The following is a 20608-nucleotide window of genomic DNA, read 5'->3' as shown; positions in this document are numbered from 1 at the left end:
AATAGTTTAATGCATAAAATTCATGAAACCAATAATTAATTGGTTATTGCCACGAATCTTAATATAGTTTAATATTATAAGATTAAAATATATAAACAAAACTGTTTCTGGAAATAGCCTATTTGTAATTAAGTTCTTTATTATGAACTGAACATCTATTGGAATGCTATCGTTCTTTAATTCTTTAAAGTGTTATATATCAGTTTTCATGCTCTGTGTTTAAAAACTTTTGTGGCTGGTTTCTGAAAATCTGTGTAAGGAGAAGGTAGTTTTCTGAAAACAACTTTTTTTTTTAAAATTGGGGGCTGAACAAAAAGATTAATTTTGCTTTCGCTTCTCAGCAATATTTCAGTAAAAGTAGTGTGCATAGCTAATGTCAGAAGGCAGCTATCAAAATTATTTAGTTATTTAAATGTAATAATTGCCCTATAATCTAGTTAACTCTTTTGTCTTGCCTTGTCAAGGTGTGATACAAGAATAGGACTGAGGCATGATAAATTGGCAGAACCAATCAAACATGGAGGTGGAGGAATGAATAGCATTTGGCAATACTTTTTAAATCTGAATTGCCACAAACTCAATTTTTGAATAATGGACACAGTATTTTGTAAACAATTTACTAATTTATTTTATAGCTAAATCAACTTTGGGTGAGGACAAAGATGAAGAGGAAAAGTATACAGAATCTCCATGGGATTCAGAAGTAGGTTTTTAAATTTTTTTGTGCTCTATGATTTAAAAAAAAGCTTCCATTTTAAAATCTGTTTTGATTTATTGTTTCTCATATTAATCAGTTTTAGCTTCTAGTGTCTATGGATATGTTTTTAGCTTGCTAACAATAATGTTGTTACCATTAAATCAAAATATTTATTTGATGCTCCAAGGCGTTTGAGTTTATTTTCCACACAGTTACTTATAAGCTTTACCCACTTTGTATTTTCAAAATGGCCAGTGAGAAAAATATTTTTTCAAGGAAAATATTTTTTAATTTCAAACCATTTATTTGTATACAGAATTCTAGGAATTCATCTGCCTATAAAGATAATGTTATATATTATATGGATAATATTTTCCATGTCAGTTGGTTACAAAACTTCTGTGCCACCTTACCAGAGCCATCACTTACAGTTTATATAAATTCTCATATTATCAATCCAATATATATGCATGGAATTATCATCATTATTAAACATTTATTTGACTACTACAATTATTACTTCCTTTTATGTGAAATATTCTAAGTCTAGAATAATTTTGTATTATGGCATTTCATCACATCATCCCAAAACCATCCATTAATATTACATCTTTAAATTGTATTCTATATAAAATTGTTTATCTTTGAGTACAAAACTTTTGTGCATCCTCTCCATAGTCCTCACTTACAATTTATGTAAAATTCCATATTGTCAATCAATTTATGTATGTGTGTATATATATATATATATACATACACACATACATACACACACACACATACATTTATTATTATCCTTGTTAATCATTTATTTGACTATAACTATTGTTACTTCATTTTATGTGTAATATTCTAAAAGGCTTCAAGAAAGGGTGAAAAACTGTCTCAAAAGAAGGCCGAAGTCAGCTGGCCAGCGCGTGAATGCATGCTGGCCAGACAGCAGGCAACACCGCGCGTGCCTGACAAATGGCTCCGTGTGCCACCTGTGGCACCCGTGCCATAGATTCGCCATCACGGTTATAGGGTCCATAGTTGGAAATGTGTTATTATTGAAGGCTTTCTCTGATGTTCTATAGTTTTGCTTTATGGAATTGTCTTAATGCTTAAAGTTATAAATATATACTTTTGTGTTTAATAAAATGTTTTTCTTGTATGAGATTCTAGTGTCTTCTCTTACATGGCACATGAGAATAGTGATAACTGATACTGAAAATTTTTGAATACTAGTAGTTCACTTTGCTTTTGGTCCTGAGTTATAACCAACTCATTCTAGGATGCATTCTTAGTTGAAGTAGGTGTGAGGTACTTCAGAAAGGAGATTTGAAATTTAGTGTATCTGAAATTCAGATTTTGTAAAAGTATTTTTTTTAAAAAATCATTTTATTTCCAGCTAACTTTTCTACTTTAATAAATTAAAATGGGAACGGTTGCAATCCTTAATACGAATGTCTGTTCAAACATTTCAGTTGTAAGTAAATGCAAATCAACAATTTCTTAAAAGCTAAACTTACAAATTCAAATGCTTTTATGTTCTTTGTAATTAAAAGCTTTCATAATCTATTAAGAAATATCTTTCTTTTTTGTAGAAAAATAAAGATAAACAAAATGGGTATATGACTATAGTTGTATGTATGTTTCTCACATATGTGTGTTTCCAATAGTGTACTTCAGAAAGCCCCAGGAAGCCAACTATTAGTTCTCTACCTACATCTCCTGCCAAAACTGGAATACATATGCACAGTATTATAGAAGAACCATTTAATGGTAAATTCATCATAAATTATCCCTTTTGTTATATCAACATACATAAATATTTTAAATGTTTTTCAGTTGTTTAGATATGGAAAATATAATGGAATGGCTAAGGGTTGTGGGGGGGTGGGGGGTAGGTGGGTTGATTTATATTTATTGCCAATATATTCCCAACAAATTTCTATAACTAGTAAGACTTTATCCTGGGTCTACCTGATTCAAGTTGTGCCTTAATGTACAGGTTATACCTATATATTTTCCTCCTACAATAACCCTATAAAATATCTAACAAAAGAATAAAAAGAAAGGTGCAGATAAGAAAAAATAGAAAAGGAAAAAGAATAAAGTAAAGAAAAAGAAAAAAAATATAAAGAATTATCACAAGTACAAACAATTTTAGTAATTTATCACCTTCTCTTAAAATACAACAAATGATCTATTCTTCCCATATTCTATTTCTTATTTATAAACAAACATATAACACCTAACGTATTTTTCGGAGTATAAGACACACCTTTTTCTCTCAAAAAAGTGTGAAAATCTGGGTGTGTCTTATACACTGAATACAGCATTTTTTGCCTTTTTCCCCCCCTAGGAAAACCAGGTTTACAGGTTAGTACTACTTTTGTTACATGAATTTATTTAACTATTTTTACTACTACATTGTGGTATCTTATTTTATTCTTCACTGAATTATCTTTATAGCAAAATATCTCAAAAAAAACCTTGGTATGTGAATCTCCTGCTCCTGTTGTAAAAAAGACAATCATAGAAAAGCAAAAATCAGGTAACTACATTATATGGGGCTTAAAATATTATATGATACATATTATTACATATTTTAAATTCTAATATTAATTTCTTTCAGATTTAATGGAAGAACTTGGTCTGGATGAAGCAGATGATATTGAAGGTCCTCAAACACTATGCATATATATGTATCATACATTTGAAAGTATTTAATTTTGCCATATATTACAAAAAAATAATAATTTTTGCTTATGAAATTAAATGTTGTATCCTCAAAAAAAAGTAATGTACTTTTCTGTTAAACTATAGAAAATTGAATTCTTTTCATTTGAGATATGTACAAATAAATGTAATGGTTAAGTCAAAATAGTTTCTAGGACCTATCAATGTTTTAAGAACCAAATGCTGATATACTACAAATGTAGGAATGTTTCAGCCATAGACTTTTTTGTTGTTAATATTGGCAACCTAATAGATCTTTATATTAACTTGATTTCAAAATACATTTGATTAACGTTTGCTAAACTATTGTATGTTGTTGTATTTACTGCTTTAATCTTTTTAAATATTTTTTTGTTGTTAGATACATCTGACTGGGATTCTACCAGTATTTCTCTTAAAAGTATTCCATGTGTTAAACCAGATCACATGTTTATGTTGGAAGATCATGTATCTCCACAATTAATAAAAACAAATGTTACACCTGAAATCTCCGTGCCTGTGAAGGAAGTCTCCCGTGCTCAAAATATAATTTCTTCAAAAGGTAGTTGATGTCATTTTTAATAAAATCAAAGTTTTCTGCAGGAGGGGGGGGGGAATAATTCTGATCCCAATTTAGTTAACCCTAATCTGAAACAAATAATTCATTGTTTCTTTCATTCTTCTGCTGAAAACATTCTGCCACCCAGAAATGATTCAGAATGATAGTTTATTATAGGTATAAGTTTTAGTTATATTAACTAGTCTGCAGTCACTTCACATATTTATGCATTATAGTTTCATTAAGCTAATAGTTTAATGCATAAAATTCATGAAACCAATAATTAATTGGTTATTGCCATGAATCTTAATATAGTTTAATATTATAAGATTAAAATATATAAACAAAACTGTTTCTGGAAATAGCCTATTTGTAATTAAGTTCTTTATTATGAACTGAACATCTATTGGAATGCTATCGTTCTTCAATTCATTAAAGTGTTATATATCAGTTTTCATGCTCTGTGTTTAAAAACTTTTGTGGCTGGTTTCTGAAAATCTGTGTAAGGAGAAGGTAGTTTTCTGAAAACAACTTTTTTTTTTAAAATTGGGGGCTGAACAAAAAGATTAATTTTGCTTTCGCTTCTCAGCAATATTTCAGTAAAAGTAGTGTGCATAGCTAATGTCAGAAGGCAGCTATCAAAATTATTTAGTTATTTAAATGTAATAATTGCCCTATAATCTAGTTAACTCTTTTGTCTTGCCTTGTCAAGGTGTGATACAAGAATAGGACTGAGGCATGATAAATTGGCAGAACCAATCAAACATGGAGGTGGAGGAATGAATAGCATTTGGCAATACTTTTTAAATCTGAATTGCCACAATCTCAATTTTTGAATAATGGACACAGTGTTTTGTAAACAATTTACTAATTTATTTTATAGCTAAATCAACTTTGGGTGAGGACAAAGATGAAGAGGAAAAGTATACAGAATCTCCATGGGATTCAGAAGTAGGTTTTTAAATTTTTTTGTGCTCTATGATTTAAAAAAAAGCTTCCATTTTAAAATCTGTTTTGATTTATTGTTTCTCATATTAATCAGTTTTAGCTTCTAGTGTCTATGGATATGTTTTTAGCTTGCTAACAATAATGTTGTTACCATTAAATCAAAATATTTATTTGATGCTCCAAGGCGTTTGAGTTTATTTTCCACACAGTTACTTATAAGCTTTACCCACTTTGTATTTTCAAAATGGCCAGTGAGAAAAATATTTTTTCAAGGAAAATATTTTTTAATTTCAAACCATTTATTTGTATACAGAATTCTAGGAATTCATCTGCCTATATAGATAATGTTATATATTATATGGATAATATTTTCCATGTCAGTTGGTTACAAAACTTCTGTGCCACCTTACCAGAGCCATCACTTACAGTTTATATAAATTCTCATATTATCAATCCAATATATATGCATGGAATTATCATCATTATTAAACATTTATTTGACTACTACAATTATTACTTCCTTTTATGTGAAATATTCTAAGTCTAGAATAATTTTGTATTATGGCATTTCATCACATCATCCCAAAACCATCCATTAATATTACATCTTTAAATTGTATTCTATATAAAATTGTTTATCTTTGAGTACAAAACTTTTGTGCATCCTCTCCATAGTCCTCACTTACAATTTATGTAAAATTCCATATTGTCAATCAATTTATGTATGTGTGTATATATATATATAAATATAAATATATAAATATATATATATATATATATATATATATATATATACACATACATACACACACACACATACATATATTATTATCCTTGTTAATCATTTATTTGACTATAACTATTGTTACTTCATTTTATGTGTAATATTCTAAAAGGCTTCAAGAAAGGGTGAAAAACTGTCTCAAAAGAAGGCCGAAGTCAGCTGGCCAGCGCGTGAATGCATGCTGGCCAGACAGCAGGCAACACCGCGCGTGCCTGACAAATGGCTCCGTGTGCCACCTGTGGCACCCGTGCCATAGATTCGCCATCACGGTTATAGGGTCCATAGTTGGAAATGTGTTATTATTGAAGGCTTTCTCTGATGTTCTATAGTTTTGCTTTATGGAATTGTCTTAATGCTTAAAGTTATAAATATATACTTTTGTGTTTAATAAAATGTTTTTCTTGTATGAGATTCTAGTGTCTTCTCTTACGTGGCACATGAGAATAGTGATAACTGATACTGAAAATTTTTGAATACTAGTAGTTCACTTTGCTTTTGGTCCTGAGTTATAACCAACTCATTCTAGGATGCATTCTTAGTTGAAGTAGGTGTGAGGTACTTCAGAAAGGAGATTTGAAATTTAGTGTATCTGAAATTCAGATTTTGTAAAAGTATTTTTTTAAAAAAATCATTTTATTTCCAGCTAACTTTTCTACTTTAATAAATTAAAATGGGAACGGTTGCAATCCTTAATACGAATGTCTGTTCAAACATTTCAGTTGTAAGTAAATGCAAATCAACAATTTCTTAAAAGCTAAACTTACAAATTCAAATGCTTTTATGTTCTTTGTAATTAAAAGCTTTCATAATCTATTAAGAAATATCTTTCTTTTTGGTAGAAAAATAAAGATAAACAAAATGGGTATATGACTATAGTTGTATGTATGTTTCTCACATATGTGTGTTTCCAATAGTGTACTTCAGAAAGCCCCAGGAAGCCAACTATTAGTTCTCTACCTACATCTCCTGCCAAAACTGGAATACATATGCACAGTATTATAGAAGAACCATTTAATGGTAAATTCATCATAAATTATCCCTTTTGTTATATCAACATACATAAATATTTTAAATGTTTTTCAGTTGTTTAGATATGGAAAATATAATAGAATGGCTAAGGGTTGGGGGGGGGGTAGGTGGGTTGATTTATATATATTGCCAATATATTCCAAACAAATTTCTATAACTAGTAAGACTTTATCCTGGGTCTACCTGATTCAAGTTGTGCCTTAATGTACAGGTTATACCTATATATTTTCCTCCTACAATAACCCTATAAAATATCTAACAAAAGAATAAAAAGAAGGGTGCAGATAAGAAAAAATAGAAAAGGAAAAAGAATAAAGTAAAGAAAAAGAAAAAAAATATAAAGAATTATCACAAGTACAAACAATTTTAGTAATTTATCACCTTCTCTTAAAATACAACAAATGATCTATTCTTCCCATATTCTATTTCTTATTTATAAACAAACATATAACACCTAACGTATTTTTCGGAGTATAAGACACACCTTTTTCTCTCAAAAAAGTGTGAAAATCTGGGTGTGTCTTATACACTGAATACAGCATTTTTGCCTTTTTCCCCCCCTAGGAAAACCAGGTTTACAGGTTAGTACTACTTTTGTTACATGAATTTATTTAACTATTTTTACTACTACATTGTGGTATCTTATTTTATTCTTCACTGAATTATCTTTATAGCAAAATATCTCAAAAAAACCTTGGTATGTGAATCTCCTGCTCCTGTTGTAAAAAAGACAATCATAGAAAAGCAAAATCAGGTAACTACATTATATGGGGCTTAAAATATTATATGATACATATTATTACATATTTTAAATTCTAATATTAATTTCTTTCAGATTTAATGGAAGAACTTGGTCTGGATGAAGCAGATGATATTGAAGGTCCTCAAACACTATGCATATATATGTATCATACATTTGAAAGTATTTAATTTTGCCATATATTACAAAAAAATAATAATTTTTGCTTATGAAATTAAATGTTGTATCCTCAAAAAAAGTAATGTACTTTTCTGTTAAACTATAGAAAATTGAATTCTTTTCATTTGAGATATGTACAAATAAATGTAATGGTTAAGTCAAAATAGTTTCTAGGACCTATCAATGTTTTAAGAACCCAAATGCTGATATACTACAAATGTAGGAATGTTTCAGCCATAGACTTTTTTGTTGTTAATATTGGCAACCTAATAGATCTTTATATTAACTTGATTTCAAAATACATTTGATTAACGTTGCTAAACTATTGTATGTTGTTGTATTTACTGCTTTAATCTTTTTATTTTTTTGTTGTTAGATATATCTGACTGGGATTCTACCAGTATTTCTCTTAAAAGTATTCCATGTGTTAAACCAGATCACATGTTTATGTTGGAAGATCATGTATCTCCACAATTAATAAAAACAAATGTTACACCTGAAATCTCCGTGCCTGTGAAGGAAGTCTCCTGTGCTCAAAATATAATTTCTTCAAAAGGTAGTTGATGTCATTTTTAATAAAATCAAAGTTTTCTGCAGGAGGGGGGGGGGAATAATTCTGATCCCAATTTAGTTAACCCTAATCTGAAACAAATAATTCATTGTTTCTTTCATTCTTCTGCTGAGAACATTCTGCCACCCAGAAATGATTCAGAATGATAGTTTATTATAGGTATAAGTTTTAGTTATATTAACTAGTCTGCAGTCACTTCACATATTTATGCATTATAGTTTCATTAAGCTAATAGTTTAATGCATAAAATTCATGAAACCAATAATTAATTGGTTATTGCCATGAATCTTAATATAGTTTAATATTATAAGATTAAAATATATAAACAAAACTGTTTCTGGAAATAGCCTATTTGTAATTAAGTTCTTTATTATGAACTGAACATCTATTGGAATGCTATCGTTCTTTAATTCATTAAAGTGTTATATATCAGTTTTCATGCTCTGTGTTTAAAAACTTTTGTGGCTGGTTTCTGAAAATCTGTGTAAGGAGAAGGTAGTTTTCTGAAAACAACTTTTTTTTTTAAATTGGGGGCTGAACAAAAAGATTAATTTTGCTTTCGCTTCTCAGCAATATTTCAGTAAAAGTAGTGTGCATAGCTAATGTCAGAAGGCAGCTATCAAAATTATTTAGTTATTTAAATGTAATAATTGCCCTATAATCTAGTTAACTCTTTTGTCTTGCCTTGTCAAGGTGTGATACAAGAATAGGACTGAGGCATGATAAATTGGCAGAACCAATCAAACATGGAGGTGGAGGAATGAATAGCATTTGGCAATACTTTTTAAATCTGAATTGCCACAATCTCAATTTTTGAATAATGGACACAGTGTTTTGTAAACAATTTACTAATTTATTTTATAGCTAAATCAACTTTGGGTGAGGACAAAGATGAAGAGGAAAAGTATACAGAATCTCCATGGGATTCAGAAGTAGGTTTTTAAATTTTTTTGTGCTCTATGATTTAAAAAAAAGCTTCCATTTTAAAATCTGTTTTGATTTATTGTTTCTCATATTAATCAGTTTTAGCTTCTAGTGTCTATGGATATTTGTTTAGCTTGCTAACAATAATGTTGTTAAATCAAATGTTAAATCAAAATATTTATTTGATGCTCCAAGGCGTTTGAGTTTATTTTCCACACAGTTACTTATAAGCTTTACCCACTTTGTATTTTCAAAATGGCCAGTGAGAAAAATATTTTTTCAAGGAAAATATTTTTTAATTTCAAACCATTTATTTGTATACAGAATTCTAGGAATTCATCTGCCTATATAGATAATGTTATATATTATATGGATAATATTTTCCATGTCAGTTGGTTACAAAACTTCTGTGCCACCTTACCAGAGCCATCACTTACAGTTTATATAATTCTCATATTATCAATCCAATATATATGCATGGAATTATCATCATTATTAAACATTTATTTGACTACTACAATTATTACTTCCTTTTATGTGAAATATTCTAAGTCTAGAATAATTTTGTATTATGGCATTTCATCACATCATCCCAAACCATCCATTAATATCACATCTTTAAATTGTATTCTATATAAAATTGTTTATCTTTGAGTACAAAACTTTTGTGCATCCTCTCCATAGTCCTCACTTACAATTTATGTAAAATTCCATATTGTCAATCAATTTATGTATGTGTGTATATAAATATAAATATATATATATATATATATATATATATATATATATATATATATATACACACACACACACACACACACATACATATATTATTCTCCTTGTTAATCATTTAATTTGACTATAACTATTGTTACTTCATTTTATGTGTAATATTCTAAAAGGCTTCAAGAAAGGGTGAAAAACTGTCTCAAAAGAAGGCCGAAGTCAGCTGGCCAGCGCGTGAATGCATGCTGGCCAGACAGCAGGCAACACCGTGCATGCCTGACAAATGGCTCCGTGTGCCACCTGTGGCACCCGTGCCATAGATTCGCCATCACGGTTATAGGGTCCATAGTTGGAAATGTGTTATTATTGAAGGCTTTCTCTGATGTTCTATAGTTTTGCTTTATGGAATTGTCTTAATGCTTAAAGTTATAAATATATACTTTTGTGTTTAATAAAATGTTTTTTCTTGTATGAGATTCTAGTGTCTTCTCTTACATGGCACATGAGAATAGTGATAACTGATACTGAAAATTTTTGAATACTAGTAGTTCACTTTGCTTTTGGTCCTGAGTTATAACCAACTCATTCTAGGATGCATTCTTAGTTGAAGTAGGTGTGAGGTACTTCAGAAAGGAGATTTGAAATTTAGTGTATCTGAAATTCAGATTTTGTAAAAGTATTTTTTTTAAAAAATCATTTTATTTCCAGCTAACTTTTCTACTTTAATAAATAAAAATGGGAACGGTTGCAATCCTTAATACGAATGTCTGTTCAAACATTTCAGTTGTAAGTAAATGCAAATCAACAATTTCTTAAAGCTAAACTTACAAATTCAAATGCTTTTATGTTCTTTGTAATTAAAAGCTTTCATAATCTATTAAGAAATATCTTTCTTTTTTGTAGAAAAATAAAGATAAACAAAATGGGTATATGACTATAGTTGTATGTATGTTTCTCACATATGTGTGTTTCCAATAGTGTACTTCAGAAAGCCCCAGGAAGCCAACTATTAGTTCTCTACCTACATCTCCTGCCAAAACTGGAATACATATGCACAGTATTATAGAAGAACCATTTAATGGTAAATTCATCATAAATTATCCCTTTTGTTATATCAACATACATAAATATTTTAAATGTTTTTCAGTTGTTTAGATATGGAAAATATAATGGAATGGCTAAGGGTTGTGGGAGGTTGGGGGGGTAGGTGGGTTGATTTATATATATTGCCAATATATTCCAAACAAATTTCTATAACTAGTAAGACTTTATCCTGGGTCTACCTGATTCAAGTTGTGCCTTAATGTACAGGTTATACCTATATATTTTCCTCCTACAATAACCCTATAAAATATCTAACAAAAGAATAAAAGAAGGGTGCAGATAAGAAAAAATAGAAAAGGAAAAAGAATAAAGTAAAGAAAAAGAAAAAAATATAAAGAATTATCACAAGTACAAACAATTTTAGTAATTTATCACCTTCTCTTAAAATACAACAAATGATCTATTCTTCCCATATTCTATTTCTTATTTATAAACAAACATATAACACCTAACGTATTTTTCGGAGTATAAGACACACCTTTTTCTCTCAAAAAAGTGTGAAAATCTGGGTGTGTCTTATACACTGAATACAGTGAAGGAAGTCTCCCGTGCTCAAAATATGATTTCTTCAAAAGGTAGTTGATGTCATTTTTAATAAAATCAAAGTTTTCTGCAGGAGGGGGGGGGGGAATAATTCTGATCCCAATTTAGTTAACCCTAATCTGAAACAAATAATTCATTGTTTCTTTCATTCTTCTGCTGAGAACATTCTGCCACCCCGAAATGATTCAGAATGATAGTTTATTATACTGCTTGTTAATTAAAAGCAAAGGTTTGCTTTTTTCTTTTTCTGTAGAAAAGAATTCCCTTTCCTTCCTAGAGAAGATTGAAATCTAATAAAGCTGCCATTGGCTGCAGATAGAGGATGACATTTTTTTTCCTTCTGATATTCCATTAATAAATCCACAGGAAGGAAAAACAGATAAAGCACTGTTGTCCTTTCCTGGGTAGAATTCTATAGTGGGTCCAGTCATTTCTTTCTTCATTCCATAGTGAATAACCCAGCACCCATCAGATTCCATAGCTAAAATCTAGAAGAAAAATATTTATATTTGAAATCATTTTAATAAAAGTTTAAGTGCAAAGTTTCCTTGAAGTTGCTTCCCAAATCAAGTGAAGATCCTTCAATTTTTTTCAAATGTACTAGTCAGATTTATCATATGTTACTGGAAGATGCTTCCTCCAATAAGCTCACCCAAAATTTTGGGAATTTTTGCCCAAGGATATACCTTTCTGTTTTCATTTTGAGCTCTTCACATCCAAAATGCTTGCGAATAAGTTTTTTTCTGGCTTTGGCTTGTTACAGGGATACAAGGAGAAGTTTTAAAGCAATACAAAGCAAATTCCATTGCGTTTTTCCTTTGATGGAAAGATTCAACATTTGTCTTCATTTACAAATCTGTTTGTGAAGGTGAATCTGAATTGCTTTGCATGAACCTAATGGATAACCATGTAAACGTGGAAGCTGTCTAAATCAATGAAACCAGACCTTGTGCTCCATTAAGAAATAGAGAAATCAAAATTCAGAGTTTTGAATTGCTTGTACTTATTCTAAGGTATAGAATCTTTGACTGAAAAAACTACAGTAATATATAAAATACTCCATATTAAATTGCCCTATGTTTAGAAAAGAATGGATACAGATAGAATGAACTACCGCAGACTGAAAATGTGTATCAGGAGCTAGATACATGAAACTGTTGGTGAAACTGTAATTTCTGCCTTTTTACACATCTATTTTTTTAGCATCTTAAAATGATATTCAGAAGTACAGTGCACTCAAAAAAATATTCAGATCCCCTTCACTTTTGTCAATTTTATTATGCTGTAGCATGAGTCTACCATTGTTGAAATTCATTTTTTCTCATTACTTTCACTAAGTACTCTATAATGACAAAGTGAAAACAGAATTTTAGATATATCTGCATATTTATTAAAAAGAAAATGAAATATCACATTGGCATAAGCATTCACTTTGTATTTTGTTGAAGCACTTTTGGCAGCAATTATAGCCTATAGCCTTTTGGGATATGACGCAACTAGTTTAGTACACCTGGATTGGGGAATTTTCTGCCATTCTTCCTTACAAAGGGTTTCATCAGGTTGGATGGTGACTGTCAGGCAGCCATTTTCAGGTCCCTCCAGAGATGTTGAATAGGGTTCAAGTCAGGGCTCTGGCTGGGCCACTACAGGACATTCACAGAGTTATCCCTAAGCAATTTCTGTGTTTTCCCTGTGTGCTTAGGATCATTGTCAGGTTGAAAGTGAAGTTTTGGCCCAGTCTGAGGTCCTGAAAACTGGAAAAGTTTTAATTGAAGATATCCTTGTATTTTGCTCCATTCAGCTTTCTGTTAACCCTGACCAGTCTCCCTGTCCCTGCTACTGAAAAAACACCCCCACAGCATGATGCTACCATCATGCTTTACTGTTGGGATGGTGTTGGGCAGTTGATGAGTAGTGCCTGGTTTCTTGCAGACTTCTTTAGAAGTGAGGCCCAACAATTCAATCTTGGTTTTATCAGACCAGAGACTCTTGTTCCTCACAGTGTGAAAGTCCTTCAGGTGCTTTTTTGCAAACTCCAAGTGGGTTACATGTGTTTTGCACTGAGAGGGTCTGTCTAGCCACTGTGCCATAAAGCCCAGATCAGTGGAGGGCTGCAGTGATGGGTTGTCCACCTGGAATTCTGTCCATTTACACATAGGATCTCTGGAGCTCACTCAAAGTAACCATTGGTTCATGGTCACTTCTCTTCCTATCTCCCAATTGCTCAGTTTGTCCACGGGGCCAGTTCCTGGTTGTGCCAAACATCTTTCCTTTGAGAATGATGGAGGCGACTATGCTGTTAGGAACCTTCAGGACAGCAGAAATTTTATTGTAGCCTTTCCCAGATTCGTGCCTTGCAATAAACCTGTCTCTGAGCTCTGCAGGCACTATGCTTTATCAGCTGTGAGGCCTTTAATAGAGAGGTGTGTTCCTTTCCAAATCATGTCCAATCAGTTTAATTTACCATAGTGACTCCAGTGAAGGTGTAGAAACATGTCAGCAACAATCAAGAGAAATGGAGGTACCAGAGCTAATGTACTTCATGTGGTGTTGCAAAGGATCTGAATACTAATCCCAATGTGATATTTCAGTTATATCTTTTTCATAAATATAAAGACGTTTCTAAATTATGTTTTCACTTGTCTTTATGGGATACTGAATGTAGATCAGTGTTTTTCAACCACTGTGCCGCGGCACATTAGTGTGCCGTGGCATAGTGTAAGTGTGCCATGGGAAAAACACCTGCCTATCAGCGTTTCGCTCTAAGCTGCGCGCTGTGAGCAGCCGCGCAGGTAACAAAGAAACACCGCGCACAAGTTTCAAAGTGCAGCGCAGTGTTTTGAATGTCTTTAAATGTGACTGGAAATATCCCCCTTCCCCTCCTTTCTGAACTCTGATTTCTGATTGGTGAAATCAAGGAAAACTCTGCCCGGAGACCGATGACGCTGCAGAAGGGAGAATTCCCATTGGTCCCCCACGTGTCCACTCCATTCCCTACCCAACTGCGCATGCGACACACACACACACACACAGAGAAAACGCATGGACTTCCTCTCCCCAAAGACTTCCTGAAGCCTGGGGGGGGGGGCAGAAATGGCCTCCCCGCCCTCCTAGATGCCCCCTGGAAGTCAGAGACAGATCATGTCTGAACTTGCAGGTGGCCCTTTGGGGGCGTTTCTTGCCCTCTGCAGCCTCCGGGGGCTTCCCTGAAGCCACGTCCGGCTTCTCCGGGAGGCCGTTGGTGCTTCCGGAGACGGTGGTGGAGAGCCTCGGGGCTCCCGGGCGGCCGATGTGCGCAGGGCGCTTGGCTGGTTCCAGCTGCAAAATGTCAGAAATCTCCCCGTTCTGCCAGGCGGCTGACAAAGGGAAGGGAGGGTTAGGGCGCTTCTCCCAACAGCCCAGGGCCGGCTCCTCTGCCTTCCTCGGCGGTTGGAGAGCGCTGCGCCCCTTTCAGTCTCCCTGTGGGCCGCCAAGGCTGCTGCGGCTGGAGACGAGCACTGCTGGGGAGAAGTCAGCGTGGGGAGGGGGGAGGAGAAGGGAAAACTTCTGCTCGGGACGCCTTTTCCCTCCTCTCCCCGGATCTCCCCCCGGCAGCGCTTGCCCGCAGGGGCTGCCTGGCACCGATCAGCTGAGAGGCTGGCAAAGAAGCGGCTTTGGGAGGAAGGAAGGCAGGGATACTGGCTGCCATTCGCTTCCCTTCCTGTTCGCCCGCCGCCTGCAGCCCACAGCACCCACTCTAGTTTAGCTGGTGTGGGGGTGGCTTCAGGCTGTTCCTGCCCTTCCCCTTTTGGCTGCCGCTGCTTTTCTGCAGTGCCCAAGCTGGCCCAGCCCTGACTCGCTGCCCTAAACTCAGGGAGACCCTCTGCAGTCCTCTCGTACTGGCCGGGATGCCAGCGAGAGTGTGTTGGGCTGAAGGAAGGATGGATTCTCTCTCTCTCTCTCTCTCCTCTCCTCTCTCTCTCTCATCTCTCTCTCTCTCCTCTCTCATCCCTCCCTCCCTCCCTCCCTCTCCCTCCCTCCCTCCCTCTCTCCCTCTCTCTCTCTCTCTCTCTAGAAACATATATCATGTTTGCAATAATTTACCTTCTTTTCTAAATAGGCACAGTTCCCTTACCGGAACATCGCTCACAGTCAAACCCACATACCACAACGCACAACCATACACACTCAGCACAAAACCATTTTTCTCCATTCCAATTCAGATCTTATAAATCAATTGCTCTGTGAAACATCTATGAAAAAAATTCAGGTGCTCAGACATGAAAATGTGCCGCTCAAACACTATACTTTTCTGCTCACACTGAAAAAAAATTAGAGGAACATTGCTGCCTATAGTCAATATAGGCACAGAGTTAAAAAAATTTAACATTTTCTAATGGTGGTGTGCCTCGTGATTTTTTTCATGAAAAAAGTGTGCCTTTGCACAAAAAGGTTGAAAAACACTGATGTAGATTAATGAGAAAAAATGAATTTCAACAACTGTAGAATCAGCTAACATAACAAAAATGATAAAAGTGCAGGTGGTCGAATGCTTTCTGAATGTATTGTAATATTGAGAAGCATCTCATATCTTATGAATATATACCGTCTACTCAAGGTGTATGAGGGACAGCATGGAACTGCAGAATTAGGCAAAAATAAGTTGTAATAGATTTTAGATACATGCTAAAAGTTAATCCACCTCTATATTTTTAATGCTTTGTAAAACAAACAAATGTGAGTAGGAAATTAACAGATAAATACCACTGATCTGTAAATAAAGGACATTATTGTTCATATGCTAGGTTCCCTTGCTATGCTGGGAATTTTTTATTTGATAATATGCAAAATGCACCTTCACTGTGAAACAATGTTTTATATACAATCTCATTTCAAGTCAAACATATCTTGGAAAATGCAAATCAACTAGCAAATTATAATATGTTATTCAACATTTATTATAGGTCAGCATATATTGAACACAAAACCATCAAAGAATTTAAAAGTAAAAGCAAGGTATGTATACAAAGGTTCATTTAAATATTGATATTTCTTGTATTATGTGCCTGAAACAAATTTTAACATTTCTGAAACTAAAGACACATTTGATATTAGTTATTAAAATGTAATGAAAGAATATTAATCCTATATCATTAGCTTTGTATTCTGCAGTGTGGATTATGGAATGCTCAATGATGTATATGTAAAGGAAAAACTAAAAGCTCTGCTTTTGGGACAAAAATGGTATTGGGAGCGGTGTCTGTTTCTATTTCTAAATAGAATAATTGGGCCTTTAACCCTTATTTATATGATTCCCTGTATATTAAACCATCAAGACATACTACGTCCTTACATGTTTCCTGACATATCTTGTCACCAAAGCACACAGTTTTAATTTTCTTATTCTAATATGTTTTTCCCAATCTGATTAATTATATAAAAATAAATTAATATCATTTATTATACAAATAAATATAAGATGATATTCCTGTCCTTTGTCTATCCACACCCAATTTTAATATTAAAGATTCCTTCTTGGCATGATAGGTGGCCTTCCTCAGTCTTCGTATTCCAAATTCATGGACTTAATTCTTGGGTTCCTCAGCAATGGGGAATTTGTGAGAAGCCTGAGAGAGGAAGTCTAGACATTCAAATTAGGAAAGTCTTTGATGAAATGTTACTTGCTTGGAAATTATAGAAATTATTAGAACCAATGAATTGTTTTTAATCAAACACACCTATTCTTGAGCTAACAGATACCCCTGGGAGCTTTATTCATAAAGATGTTCCTAGAGAGAACCATTACCTGCCCTAAAACTACCCTACTTAAACTAGAAAGATTCTACCTTGCAGATTAAATTTCACATGTTTTCACTGGAGTTATTTCTATGGGGTTACTTTACTGTGCAAACTCAACTAAGTAATTCCTCCAGCAGCAGAACAATGGAACAATTGTAAATTTGCATCTTGTAAGGTTTTCAGCAATACTATGAAATTCTGTTAGATTGAGTTGTGCTTTATTGTACTGCTAAAAAGGTACACTGTAGGTATGAATTTGATCAATTGGAAATTAACATTTCAAATTCAAGAATTTAAATAATTTACCATATTTTTTGAAGTATAAGACGCTCTGAAGTATAAGACGCACCTAGATTTTGGGGAGGAAACAAGGGAAAAATATCTGCCTCTGCCTCAGCAATTTGCCTCCTTGCAATAAACAATACAAACAATATACACCATTTGTAGTGTTATATTTCAGACTATACTTGTACAAAGGCTGTTAAAATTGATGTGCTTTCTGGAAGTATAGTTATTCTCTGCGATTTTAAAAGAATAGCACTTTTTAAAACAATAGCCTGGGCCTCTTCAGATCAAGCATTTATTTAAAATACTTCTTCATTTGTTAAGTTGACTAAAATTTATAATGAAGTAGTTTTTTAAAAATAAGTGTATAATTTGAACATTCTATAGGCATTTATAGTTGTTGACTTACCTCCTTCCAGCAAAGAGCCTGATTAGCACAAGAAAAAAAAATCTGCCTCCCAGCAATTTGCCATGTGGAGCAAACAGCAAGTTTCATCCCAATCATCAACTGTTAGAGCCTGCAGGGATTGCTATAGCTTATTGAAGCCTCCGCAAGCCCCCCATTTGTTGCAAAGAGGTAAATTGCTGGGAGGCCGAGGCCAAAGGGTGTGGGGCCGGTGGGTGGGTGGGTGGGTCTACATTCAGTGTATAAGATGCACCCAAATTTCACCCTCTTTTAGGAGGGGGAGGTGCGTCTTATACTCTGAAAAATATGGTAGGTGCATTGCTAGTTGAGAGTGGTACTTGAGATAATTTTTTTCTCTCACAAAGACCTGGCTGGCATATACAACTGTCATGCTCCTGGTTGATTGTGTCATTAATTTGATATCAGCTTTGAATTTATTTATTTTTTTTGTCACCCATTCTCTGGAGTATCTTTTTACCCCATCTCAAATGGGGTACCTTATTCAGTCTCAGATTAGAATTTTATTTGCATATGTTTTTAAAGATTTGTTAGGATTATGGTCCTTTTAATCAGTAATGCTGATAATGACACATGATTATGCTTGGTATTTATAGTCTATATTGGTGATAACGCTTTTGCTGTGCACTGGCATAACACATATTTGATATTTCATATAAAAATAACATTCAAACATAAATGTTATAACATTTCTATGAGATATGTTTTTTGCTGTGCACTGGCGTAACACATATTTGGATATTTCATATAAAAATAACATTCAAACCTAAATGTTATAACATTTCTATGAGATACGTTCAGCAGTTGCAAAATATGACTTTCATAAAATTCTAGTAGTTGGTACCACTTCTAGACAGGATTGTGTTTAGTTTGGGAGAGCCATCAGTGAGATATTGACTGAGTTGAGAAGTCACTACATATTATTGTACATTCCTATCCCGAGAGAGAATGCCAGATATAGAATACTTATTGATTTGACGATTATGACCTCCATAGATAGGGAGAATCTGAAACTGTTTTTCCCAACTTCCCAATTAGAGGGACGCTGCTAGATAGGAATTGACAAGCTATTAATTATAAATATGCCCATGACAAAAAAAGGAAACCTATTTTAAGTTTAATTATGGTATACTGTGCTACATGAAATTAATCTCCAAACATTTAAATTATTTAATAAAATATATAATTGAAAAAAAGTTTAGTAAACCAAAAATATTAAAATATCTCAAAATCCAACCCTTTGTGACATTTAAAACACAATTTAACACACTGGTTCTTGTTTATTAATTTTTCTCATCCATACTCCTTGCATAAGGAAAAATACCTGTTAAACACATCCAGCTATGTAGAAAAATCAACACATGAAAAAAAGACTGACAAGACTGAAATTGAATATGCTGATGATGAAAATGTAACTAAAGCACTCATTCATAGCGAAGAAGCACATAATGACTGCAATCATTTTAATTCAATACATTGGGAAGAAAAATATGAAAAAATGTGGGTTGCAAATGAAAAAAAGGAAGTCAAGGCAAATTTTTAAGAGTATTACAGCAGAACTAAAACAGATGTTTGGAGAAATTAAAGTTTATGAGAAAATGAGTAGCACTCCAAGCAAGATGGTTTCTATGGTGCAGTAGAAGACATAAAGAAACACCACCTCATCTACAAAACATAAAATGGATATTCAAGGAAAGGGTGACATTGAAGATGTAAGATCTGCTGTTGCAGAAAGGGAATTAAATACTGATGTCTGGAACACAAATAAGAAACCCACTGTCTAATAATGCAAATGGAACGAAAGTAAATCAGTGAAGGAAGGAGTAACAATTCGATTATACAACTGAAAGGAAATGTAGATGGGACTACAGCTGTAGAAAAATGTCTGAATATCATTGCAAAGTCATGGCAACATTACCAAAGATGCTAATCAACCAATTACCCCAAACAACGTATACAAACATATTGGTGTAACAAAAAATCCAAGTGAAGAAACTGAATACCATTTTAATAACAGTATCAATAGTTCTAAAGGTACTGATTTTGAAATTGGAAATAAAGCAAAAAATCATAAACGAGTATGTCCCCAAATATCCAAAAAAGATCTGGATGAAGAATTAGAAGGTGATGTTGCAAGATTTAAAAATCAGGTGGGAATACTGCATTCAGCTTTCCTCGCTTTGGAGAAAGAAAAGAACCAACTGCAAAAAGAGGTAGAGAAGTACCTGCTGCTTTCATTCTTTCATCTTTCTTGCATTTCAGTCATTCTGTTCATTTCAGCTCTTCAGCACTATAAAAAAGCCTTTATGCATTTATCGCATAGTAATGCTAATGTGAACATGGGAAGAAATTACACCTTTTTCATTTCCTTTTTATTTTAAGAACATTCAGAAATTGAAGTATGATTACAACTATCATAACAAAGACTCAAAAATTTAATTTATATAGGTGCTGCTTCATTAACAAATGAACTGCACCACTGTTATACTAATTATAAATTCGGTCCAAGATGTGAAACTGGCTTTTGAACAGGTTCTTAACTGATCTTTCCATTTCTTATCATGCTTGCCTAACACTCTGTGTGAAACATTTCCTATCTTATACTTAGTTTCTA

General features: G+C 33.2%; 1 pseudogene; it reads left to right on the top strand.

Moving 5' to 3' along the window:
- LOC116511673 overlaps window positions 1-20608 on the top strand; it is a 108850-nt pseudogene that overhangs the window by 17614 nt on the left and 70628 nt on the right.

This window comes from Thamnophis elegans, chromosome 7 (assembly GCF_009769535.1).
Source record: "Thamnophis elegans isolate rThaEle1 chromosome 7, rThaEle1.pri, whole genome shotgun sequence".
In the NCBI taxonomy this organism is placed as follows: Eukaryota; Metazoa; Chordata; class Lepidosauria; order Squamata; family Colubridae; genus Thamnophis; species Thamnophis elegans.
The sequence above is the reverse complement of the archived record's forward strand: the minus strand, read 5'-3'. Positions and strand labels throughout refer to the sequence as shown.